Source organism: Dipodomys spectabilis, unplaced genomic scaffold, assembly GCF_019054845.1.
Source record: "Dipodomys spectabilis isolate Male_0828 unplaced genomic scaffold, ASM1905484v1 ptg000095l, whole genome shotgun sequence".
Classification (NCBI taxonomy): domain Eukaryota; kingdom Metazoa; phylum Chordata; class Mammalia; order Rodentia; family Heteromyidae; genus Dipodomys; species Dipodomys spectabilis.
In genome coordinates, this window is record NW_024870772.1 from 41,728,580 (window position 1) to 41,740,611 (window position 12,032).

The 12,032-nt window shown below is 38.8% G+C and overlaps 1 long non-coding RNA gene across 1 annotated transcript; it reads left to right on the top strand.

The window, feature by feature from the left end:
* Positions 1-285: 285 nt before the first annotated feature.
* LOC122112527 lies at positions 286-11,777 on the top strand. Its single transcript, XR_006148235.1, has 3 exons — positions 286-352; positions 676-733; positions 11,590-11,777. It is a non-coding gene; the product is annotated as an uncharacterized LOC122112527 (long non-coding RNA).
* Positions 11,778-12,032: the final 255 nt, after the last annotated feature.

The following is a 12,032-nucleotide window of genomic DNA, read 5'->3' on the forward strand; positions in this document are numbered from 1 at the left end:
AGGACCTACTTCGCTCAGAGGCACAGGTCCTGAGATCCCCATTGTCTCAGTTCTAGTTTCTGAATGACTATTCCCTTGTAAGCATATCCTCTTTCATGACCTCTTGTTTCCTGTAATGACACCCAACCCCCTCTCATGATTGGTTCCTCTCATCATGGGGCCGGCTATAATTTCTTGTAACTGAAGGAGTACACACACACACACACACACACACACACACACACACACACACACACACACACACACACACACACACACACACACACACACACACAAAAGCTCTTTCCTGAGCTTGGGCTATATAGAACATTGCCAGGAAGCATTGCCAAGGGGCCATAGCCCTTCCTACCAGGTGTGTTTCTACCTTGAGACTCAGTTCACTTGTCCTTCCCACAACACCTTCTTAAACATGGACAAGCCATTTAGAAGCCCCTCTGCAGGGATTGATAGACCAAAAAGAATGCCCCAAGGGTGAAAATTTAAAAACAAACAAAAACCTATGTTTATCATGGGCACTGCCTTCTTCCACCTACTTGGAAAGGGGACTATTGGTTTTATGTTTTTGTTTTTTTGCTGTTAATTTGGGGGGAGCTGTGTCTGCTTATAGGTTCCCCCTAGAAACTCTGTTATTCGTGGAACCTGCTTTGTGACTCCTGCTTTCTAATTAATTCACAGGTGTGCAGCACCAGAAGCACTCTCCTGATTCTGAAAGAAAATGATGCCAGAAAAAAAGGTGAGTGACACACAACTTCCACTTCTCCACACCAGTTCTCTGCCTCAGTTTGTCTTGTCAAATAGTAAGTAAGGCTTTGGGTGTGATCAGAGCCACAAAATTAGAAGGCAGTGAATATGTATGAGCTCTTCCTCCACCCCGCCCCCCCCACTACCACCACAAGCAGGAAAAAAAGAGGCCAATATTTTAGTCTCAGAAAGATGGAGAAGAAATAATACCTGAGCTAAACTCAGATGTATATATCATCCACAGTGAGGCTGGAGCAGCCCAAACACCACGGATTAATTTTACATCTTACATGTAAGACCACCCCAAGTCCTTGGCAATAGAAGGGACTCATTCAATACCTAAATGTATCAGGAATTTAGAATTCCTACCTTGTGTATCTGTCTGATGACTAACAGTCCTTCCCGGCTTATTTGTAGTCTTGACAGAGGTAAAGCCTTATCATACATCCTAAAATTTCACAGCACTGAGGGAGAGGGAAGCTGATTCCAGGGGAAGACATCCTTATCTCCATCTCTTTTGTTGCTGTTGGTGATTACTGTTATTGTTGAAGTCAAGGTGACCTGCTGCCATCCATTCAGCTAACTGCATGCCAGGAAGAGTGGTTTACTTGAAAAATATAGTATGGCGGAGGTCTCATCTGTACCCCTGAAGCATCTCAGAGAGCGTCAAGTTCTCTAGTCCTCCATGCTGCTGGTGTGACTCATATAGCTGCGAACATCCACAGGCTTGAAGTACTACTGTACTTCCTACTACTGTTTCCTCCTCCATGTAGATACACAACAAATCCAGTTACGAGGCTTGCTAACCTCCACTTGAAGACAAAGGGCTTATGTTCAGTGCTTCTGTCTTTCCTCCTCTCTCTCATTGGATTCTAATTTTCACCATAACAACAAAACAAACCCACTTGTTACCTTGGGCCAGTCTCTGAAAATGCAATGCTTAATGTTAGAGAAACAGGGCAAAAGGACTAGAGAATTGTCCTCAAGGTCTGACATTGGGCTCGTAGGTTCAAGTTGAGATTCTACTTTAGAATGTTTAGGTACATATAACACTCATGCATATATGATGAACTTACATGTAGATGGCTATGTTGTCATAGTAGAAACAAAAACTCAGGGGGAAATAAAGTTTCCTGTGTGTATACTTTGGCTAGGAAAACAGAGTTGCCTTCCTTAGCTAGTTAAATGACCCTTAATAAGTTTATTCTGTTTCCCGGGCCTAATCTCAAAAGTTAAATTCTCTCAAACATTTTTGCAGTTCCAAACAGTGTTCATGTTGTGAATATCTCTCACTGCCCTTCGATTTAATTTTTCTTTTAGATAATTACTTGCTATTTCAAGAGTCATATAATTGGACTAACCCAGAACGATCTGTTTTATTATCATCCCTCTGCATATATGACTAATATTTAAGAGTAAATGTAATGAGAGGGTAGGTAGTTGGGAGTGTGTATTAAAGAAGATGAGCCAACTGTAATCTAATTGAAACTTTCACCATCAAATAAATATAACGAGCCCTGTAGTAAATTATAAACAGAGAAAGTCCACAGTAGTGTGCTGTGGGAGTTGCCACAGGAAAATGAGTTTATACAGAGAACAGAAGCTGACTAGCAAAAAGGAATTGGGAGAGATTTGAAGCTATAGACTAGAAACAAGATGGCGGCCACCGCTGAGCGAAACTTAGAAAGGAGTTTAGGCATCTGAATGCTACTAAGTAGTAATTAAGTCAGGCAGGCAAAAAAATAAAAATAAATAAATAAAATACAAAACAACCATGTACCTTAGGGATTGCCAAAACATAGAAAGCAAGTGGCCTGCGGTCATAGAAGAAAGAGGTGGCATCTCAAGAAAGTGAACTTGAAATTTTTCCTGGCCCCCTTCAAGTGCTGGCATAGCTACACAAGAAGAATTCACATTGGTGAATAAGTATTCGCTTGAGAATAAATGTTTCTAGTCTGGGAGCTTGGAAAAGACAGACCTGTATGCATATAGTAAGACCTACAAGAAAGTAAGGATGCAAATGTAAAACCAGTCTACCCCTAACAAGTCTTGAATAAAGTTGAAACTCAGCAGTTGTGGGTTAAGGCACACAGGATTTATAAACAGAAATTATAATTTTCAGTGATTATATGCAATCGCACAAAAATAATGTTTAATACCTAGTTCATAGTATGTACTGTAAATCAGATTTCTTCCTATTCAAGTAAGGTGTTTATTTCATAGGCCACAAAATTCCTTGAGTCACTAAACAACAACAACAACAACAAAAACAGAGAATAATGCCACAAGGTATTTCATGAAAAAGCTACCATAGGAACATTTTTTTTACATTTGCATGGAATTTTATTTTATTTTATTTGACTGTAAAGATGCTGTATAGAAGGCAGGCTCCAGTAGCTCACGCCTGTAATCCTAGCTACTCAGGAGGCTGAGATCTGAGGATTGTGGTTTAAAGCCAGCCTGGGCAGGAAAGTCCGTAAGATACATTTCCAATTAACCACCAGAAAACTGGAAGTGGCACTGTGGCTCAAGTGGTAAAGTGATAGCCTTGAGTTGAAGAGCTCAGGGACAGTGCCCAGACCCAGAGTTCAAGCCCCATGACCAACAACAACAACAAAAAAGATGCTGTATAGAAGGGTTACAGTTACATGAGTAAGGCAATGAGTACACTACTTGTCGACCATTGTTACTCCTTCCCTTGTTATTGTCCCACTATCCCTTCCCTCCCCTTCCCACTACTTTCCACTCCACCCCATCCCCCTGCCCAAAGTTGTAAAGTTCATTTCCAATGTACTGTCCTGTGGGTATCCTTGTTGAAATGGGTCATCCTGTGCCCTTGTTCCAGCATTTCGTTATTCCCCTTCCCCTCCCCAGATTAGACAAATGTATATACAAGATGCAGGGTACCAAAATCAAGTACAGTGACAACAGGGAATATACTATAGGGGGAAGAACATACAAAGGAAACAACAACAAAAAAACCCACACAGTACATTTAAAACAATAACAACAAAGACAGACCTCTTGTGTCCACATCTTGGGGTTACCTTCACTTGGCATCATCTTATATGGACATATTTACATAGTTTTCGAGCTTTTCAGCTCATCTGATAAGATTATCCTATATGTATACTAATTATTGCAAATAAGGGAACCATGGGACCTATGTTTCTTGGGGTCTGGCTTACTTCACTTCACTTAGTATAATTTTTTCCAAGTCTTTCCATTTCCTAACAAATGGGACAGTGTCATTCTTCCTGGTGGAGGCATAGAATTCATATATATATATATATATATATATATATATATATATATATATATATATTCATAAATATATATATATATTTGATACATTCATCTTGAGGGACATCTGGGTTGGTTCCATATCTTACCTATGGTGAATAATGCTGAGATAAACATAGTTGTACTGGTAGCTTTAGTGTGGTCTTGTTTGTGATCGTTTGGGTAAATGCCCAAAAGTGGGATTGCTGGGTCATAGGGAAGCTCTATGTGGAATCTTTTGCTTTCTGAAGTGGTTAAACAAGTTTACACTCCCACCAACAATGCAGTAGGGCTCTCTTCTGGCTACATCCCCTCCAGCATCTGTTGTCATTAGATTTCTTGATTATAGCCATTCTAACTGGGGTGAGGTGGAATGTCGATGTTGTTTTGATTTGCATTTTCTTTTATGGCTAGAAAGGTTGAGCATTTCTTCATGTGTCTATTGGCCATTCTTATTTCCTCTTCAGAGAAGTCCCTAAGTCTTTAGCTTACTTGTTGATGGAGCGATTGTTTATTTTAGGAATTGTTTCTGGAGGATTTAATTTTTTGAATTCTAAGTATATTTTAGATATGAGACCCTTGTCTGTTGTATGGCTAGTGAAGATCTTCTCCCTGTCTTTGGACTTTTTATTGATCTTGCTATGTCCTTTGCCATGCAGAAGCTCTGCAATTTCATGCAATCCCATTTGTCCAATCTTTCTTTGATTTGTTGTGTTTCTGGGTCTTTATTAAGAAAATTTCGGCCTGTTCTAAGGAGCCCTAGAGTTTCTCCTATTCCTTCCTGTAATGTTTTATGGGTATTTGCTTTTACTTCGTGGTCTTTGACTCAGTTGGAGTTGAGACTGGCACAGGGTAATAAATAAAGATCTAGCTTTAGTTTTCTACAGGTGAATAACCAATTTTGCCAGCACCATTTACTGAAGAGGCTGTCTTTCTTCCATCCTATTTTGTTGGTTCCCTTATCAACAATTAGGTGGCTATAGGTCTGCAAGTTCAGTTCTGGGTCTTCAGTTCTATTCCTTTGGTCTTCAGGTCTGTTCTTGTGCCACCAAGCTGTTGGATTACAATGGCCTTGTAGTTGAATTTGAAGTTTGGTATTGTTATTCTTCCAGCACTGTTCTTTCTGCTAAGGATTATTTTTTGCTGTTCGGGGTCTTTTATTGTTGCATGTGAATTTTTGGATTGCTTCTTCTATTTCATTGAAGAATGAAGTTGGCATATTAATGGGTATTGCATTGAATTTGTGATAGCCTTTGGCAGTATTGCCATTTTCACGATGTTAATCCTCCCTATCCAGAAGCATGGGAGGTTTTTCCACTTCTTTAGTTCTCCTTTAATTTCCTTTTTCAGGTTTTTAAAGTCTTCATCATAGAGGTCCTTCACTTCTTTAGTTAATTCCTAGGTATTTTATTTTTTGTGAGGCTATTACAAAAGGAGTTGCTGTCTTGACTTCAGCTGTGCTCTTCTCATTATTGGCATACAGGAAAGCCATTGATTTTTGAGGGTTAATTTTATACCCTGCTACTTTGCTAAAGTTTTGAATCAGCTCAAGTAATTTGGGAGTAGAGTCCATGGAGTGCTTTAAATACAAGATCATGTCATCTGCAAAGTGGGAGAGTTTTACTTCATCTTTTCCTATTTGGATCCCCTTTATGTTTGCATCTTGTCTTATTGCTCTAGCTCGGCATTCTAATACTGAATTGAAGAAGAGTGGAGAGAGTGGACATCCTTGTCTTGTTCCTGAGTTTAGAGGAAACTGCTTTAGTTTTTTGCCATTAAGTATAATGCTGGTTGTATGTTTGTCATACACAGCCTTTATTGTATTCAGAAATGTTCCCTGGATTCCTAGCTTCTCCAGAGCTTTCATCATAAAGGGGTGTTTGATCTTATCAAATGCTTTTTCTGCATCTATTGAGATAATCATGTGGTGGTTATTATCCTTGCTCTTGTTGATGTGATGTATTACATTAATTGATTTGTATCAATTAAACCAGCTTTGTATCCCTGTAATAAATCCTGTTTGATCATGGTGTATGATTTTTTTTTTATTATTTTTTGAAGTCAATTGACCAGAATTTTGTTGAGAAGTTTTGCATCGATGTTCGTCAAAGAAATGTGTCTATAGTACCCTTTCTTTAGTCCCTGCCTAGTTTTGGGATGAGGGTTATGATGCCTTCATTGAAGGAGTTTGATAGTGAATTTTCACTATCAATTTCATTGAAGAGTTGGAGGAGTATTCATGTGAGTTCTGCTTTGAAGGCCTTGTAGAATTCAGCAGTGAACCTATCTGGTCTTCGGCTTTTCTTGGATGGGAGGTCTCTTTTTTTTTTTTTTTAATTTAATTTCATTTTATTTGAGAACATACTGTACAGAGGGGTTACAATTACATGGGCAGGATAATGCATACATTTCTTACCAAGCATTGTAGCCTCCTCCTTTGTTTACCCTTCACCTCCCTTCCCAGTCTCCCCCCTTCCCCCCCACCCAATCATACCCCCCCACACACACCGACATTGTAAAGCTGGTTTTGACATGACATTTTGTACTTCTCATTGTTGCAACAGGTCCACCTGAATCCTTAAACGACTTGTTTGTCCCCATCTCCTCCACATGTTATACTGACATCAAATATAGTGAAGGCGGGGGTTATACTGTGGGGGAGGGACATACAAAGCAACAAAGAAATAATCTTATAAATGCATTAGAAACACATGCATGAAAGAAACAAAAACATTAAAATACATATTTAAGGGTTCGTTTTCCTAACATCACATTATCTGACCTTTTCCGCTTGACTCATACCTATACTACATATTGCAAATAAGGGAAACCATGGGACCTATGTTTCTTTGGGCCTGGCTTACTTCACTTAATATAATTTTTTCCAAGCCTTTCCATTTCCTAACAAATGGGGAAATGTCATTCTTTCTGATGGAGGCATAGAATTCCATTGTGTATATATACCACATTTTCTTGATCCATTCATCTACTGAGGGGCATCTGGGTTGGTTCCATATCTTAGCTATGGTAAATAATGCTGCAATAAACGTAGTTGTGCTGGTAGCTTTAGTGTGGTCTTTTTTGTAAACATTAGGGTAAATGCCCAAAAGTGGGATTGCTGGGTCATAGGGGAGTTCTATGTGAAGTCTTTTGAGGAACCGATGGGAAGTCTCTTATTGCTGTTTCTACTTCGATGCTTGATATGGGTCTGTTAAATTGACTTAACTCATCTTGGTTTAGTTTGGGCATATCAGTATTTGCTAGAAATTTGTCCATTTCATCCAGATTCTCAAACATATTAGCATAAATTTTTGAGAAGTATTTCCTTATAATGTTCTGAATCTTGGTTGTTTCTGTGGTGATGTTTCCATTCTCATCTCTGAGTTTGCTTATTTGGGTATGTTCTCTTCTTTGGTAAGATTTGCAAAGGGTTTTTCAAGTTTGTTAAGTTTTTTGAAGAAACAAGTCTTTGTTTTGTTACTTCTTTCTATGTTTTTTTTGGAATCTAATTCACTTAATTCTGATTTAATTTTAATTATTTGTTTCTGTCTACTGGATTGGGGTTTGGCTTGCTACTCCTTTTCAAGGAGCTTCAGGTGCATCATTAAATTGTTGGTTTCAGATCTCTCCAATTTATTGATGTAAGAACTCAGAGCTATGAATTTTCCTCTGAGTACTGCCTTTGCTGTGTCCCAGAGGAGCTGGTAATTTATATGTTCATTTTTGTTTAAATATCATGAACATTTTAATTTCCTTTCTAATCTCTTCCATGGTTCAATAGTGTGTTGTTCAGCCTCCATGTGTTACAGCATTTTCCTTGGTGGCATTTGTTGTTGAATTCTAATTTTATTCCCTTGTGGTCTGAGAGAATGCAGGGCATAATTTCAGTGTTTCTGTATTTGGAGAGATTTGCTTTGTGATCTAAAATGTGGTCTATTTTGGAGAACATTCCATGTGCTGCTGAGACGAATGTGTATTCTGTTGCTGATGGGTGAAATATCCTATAAACATCAGTTAAGTCTAATTGGTCTAGGCATTTATTTAGATTTGTTGTTTCTCTGTTGAGTTTTTGCCAAGTTTATCTATCCAGTGGGGAAAGTGGTGTTAAAGTCACCAATAAAGTCACCAATGTCTTTGGATCTATGTGAGATTTGAGGGAAAGTATGTTTCTTGGATAAAATTGGGTGCTCTGGTATTTGGTGAATAGATATTTAGAATTGTTATATCCTCCTGTGAGAAAGATCCTTTTATTAGTTTGTAGTGTTCTTCTTTATTTCTTCTCACTAATTTTAATTTGAAGTCTATTTTATCTGATATTAGGATTGCTACTCTAGCCTGTTTATGGAGGCTGTTTGCCTGGTAGGTTTTATTCCAACTTTCACTGTCAGAACATGTTTGTTTTTGTAGGGAATGTGAGTTTTTTGAAGACAGCAGATAGACAGATCATGGGGGTTTTTTTTAGAGATTCTATGTCGTTTGATTGGAGAGTTAAGTTCATTAATATTGAGAGTTAGGATTCATAGGTGTTTGGTAGCTCCTGCCATGTTATCCACCTTCTTGGGGGCTATGTCACCTAGGTTCTGCCTATGTTTACTGATTGATTGTTTGGGGGATGTTTCTCTGTCTTCATCATGTTCTAGTTGGTTCTCTATGTGTAGGAAATCTTTACGTAGCTTTTGTAGTGTCGGTTTGGTGGAGATATATTGTTTCAGTTTTTCTTTGCTGTGGAAGGTTTTCATTTTTCCCTCAGTTATGAAGGAGAGTTAGCTGGGTACTCTATTTTTGGTTGATAATTGTTTGTCTTTAGGGCGTGGCATATTTTATTCCAGGCTCTTCTTGCTTTCATGGTCTCAGCTAAGAAATCTAGTTATCCTGATTGGTTTTTAGGTGATTGATCTTTTCTCCCTGACAGCTTTAAGAGATAAAAACTAAAAAGTGGACAAAAGAGTTCAGAAATTTCTGGGGAGCACCATGTGTTTTCTCTAACACTGGAAAGCTAACTGCCTATATGTAATTAAAATTCTTCATTTTCTTAAGGATTATCATAGATATACACTGCCTTTTGGACATTTATTTTCTCCTTTTTATCAGCAACTTCACTTTCTTTTTCAGCCCTCTTTCACAGGTCTCTGATGCGACTATCAACAGACATTGCTTTAGATTTCTAAAACTGCCCCACCTCTCTCCTGCAACTCATGGGTCAGAACTTTAAATTTCTAATATCCAACATGACTATGATCATCTTTATTCTTTCCTTTCATGTTGGCTTCACCGAAGGGAACAGATTCTTGTCTTATCAAATTCAGTGGTGCCTGTACTGGGTCCCATCTTAAGCACTTGTTAAATAACTTCTTATTCTTAATATAATTTTATTGTGGTTATTAAGGTGTTAAAGGGCTTACCAATTCATAAATTCAGTAATGAATATGTTTCTTTTTTATGGACAGTGTCACTGCTTCCTGTGCTTTCCCTTAGTTTCCTCTTTCCATCCTGCCCACAAGTTACATAGTTCATTTTTCACATAGACATTTAAATAATGTCTAACTGTTCCATGTTCAAATGGCTTCAGGGTGTAAGATAAGCTTTCTATGTGACTACTAAAAGCCAGGGAGGGAATAAAGGAAAGGCTACATTCAAATAAAATGGGTCGACTGGATCCAGTGCAGCTCTGACTAGTGAGTACAGGCAAGGGAGAGGATCCCCAACCTGTCAGAGAAGAGTCAGGGTTTTCAAAAGAACCTAGATATCTAGAAGCCTATAGAGGAAATCTTTCTTTCATGCATTAGGAATGAGCTCAATTTCTTTTCTAATAAATACATGGGAGCCAAACCAGACACATCGAGGTAGAAACTGTATGTCTCCCCACACTGATTCTTCTATTCTATTCCACCACATCCATCACATGGGATCCTGAGGCCAAAATGGTCATACATGAGGTTGCTTGTCTCAACTGAACTGGAGACAGACTTGACATGTAACAGAGATTTGTATGGTGTTTTCCCAGGGAAGGGGGGACGTTGTGGGGAACGTGATGGATGGAGAAGCATTTGTCAACACAGATCATAGTAAATATTCTGAATTATGAGTCTTTGGCCTTTATCAAATGCAAAGGAAAAGGACATTCTTAGATCCCCAATAGTACTGGATATGGAACATATCCACCAACCTAATTATCCATCTAGTATCTCTAGAAATCCAGATGCTTTCTTCCTGATGCTTGTTCCTAAAAAAAGCCTTCATTACTGTCAGCTTCCAATGGTCCATACACCTTCTTTCTTGAGCTTGACTTCAGCTACTAGTGGCATTTTTCCACATCTGTAAATGAGTTCCTCAACGAATTCTGTCAGGCCTAGTTAATCATTTTCTGACCAGACTAGAACACTGCTTTTTGGTGTCAGGTTACTTCATAGGCTATAAGCCAGGTAAGACATTTGATTCCTTTGAGTTTCTGCCCATGGGTGAGTTGCTTGCCTCTGGTCTAATGAGTTACCTTGGGAAGTGCAGGGAATTTTGTGGTGGGTACAGTGCTTTGCTGACCACTAGTTACTGCAGTCTTCAAAGCCTAGATGAGCCAGGCAGCTAAGGATATAACAGTGGTCATTATTTAGTGACTGAGAATACACTAGGAAGTGACTGAGACACCAACCAGTGCTTAAATAGAGAAGGAGATTCAGAGAAAGAAAGAAAAAGAACTAATATTTCTTCCAGGACTTGCAGGAAAATAGAAAATATTCTGACCTCATCTACTCAGTGAACAGTCTATGAATCATAATAGGGAAAGGCAAAGTCTAAGGAGGCTGCCATTGTTGTTAGGGTACAAACTAGCAGCCAACCCCTAGCTTTAGTGTCCCAAGAGGAAATGGGCAAATAAGGAGGTCAGAGAGAGACAGAGAGGGAAAAAAATCCAAAGATTAGATTGACATAGAAAGCTGGTCTGGTCTATGGCCATACCACCCTGAACGCGCCCGATCTTGTCTGATCTCGGAAACTAAGCAGGGTCGGGCCTGGTTAACACTTGGATGGGAGAAAGCTGGACTGTAGGTTTGATTTCTTAGCGCATTTGCCAACTTCTAGACTTCTCTTTGGTAGGTTCTGACTGTTTTTTCCATACTTCTGACTTTTTGTTCTAGCTCCTCTGTCCTACACATAATTGGGATGTAGTAGAGGCCTTGACAACCTATTCAGAAAAAAGTAGCTGAGTACTTCCACACTTTTTTTATTTATTGAGATTAAGTGATGACATGAACTTCACAATATTGTGGGATAGTGATACTTAGTTAAGTCACAAACACATTAAACCTTCACAAGTTGAATTGTCATTATTATGGTCCATTATTATAAACTCTACAAACTTTGACAATACAACTATTTCTTCCAAAGAGGGTGATATGTATATTTCTTTCCATTTGCTTAGTGTAGGCTGTTCCCTCTTTCTCTCTCATTCCCTCCCTCCCATCGCTGCCCTTGAGTTGCTTAGTTCACTTTAATCAATGTCCAGTGCAGCTGACGGGCCCCTCTGCTCCGTTTTCTCACCAGTTTCCCTCTGATTCTGTGCCCTCCTCCTAGATTCCCTCATATGTGCACCATCTCACCACTCTCAAGAGAGAAAATCTCACCTGCTTAACATAAGCATATAGAACCCCCAGTATACTGGATCCAAGAAGAAGCACTTTTAGACACATCATAGTACAAACATCAGACATGAATAGCAAGGAACTGACTTTAAAACCCACAAAATTAAAGAAGGAGCTATATTAAAATGGAAAGAAAATCAGAATCACTGCAGACCTCTCCACACAAGGAGAACCTGGAATGGTATACTCTAAGCACTGAAGATCAACAATTACCAACCCAACTGATCTACACAGCAAAAGTATCATTTACATTAGAGGGTGGATCCAAAATTTTCCATGACAAACAAAAATTAGAAGAATTCATGATCACTAAATCAGCATTACAAAGAATTCTAAAGGGAGGAATACAATCTGAAGAAAACAGTCAAAAATCAA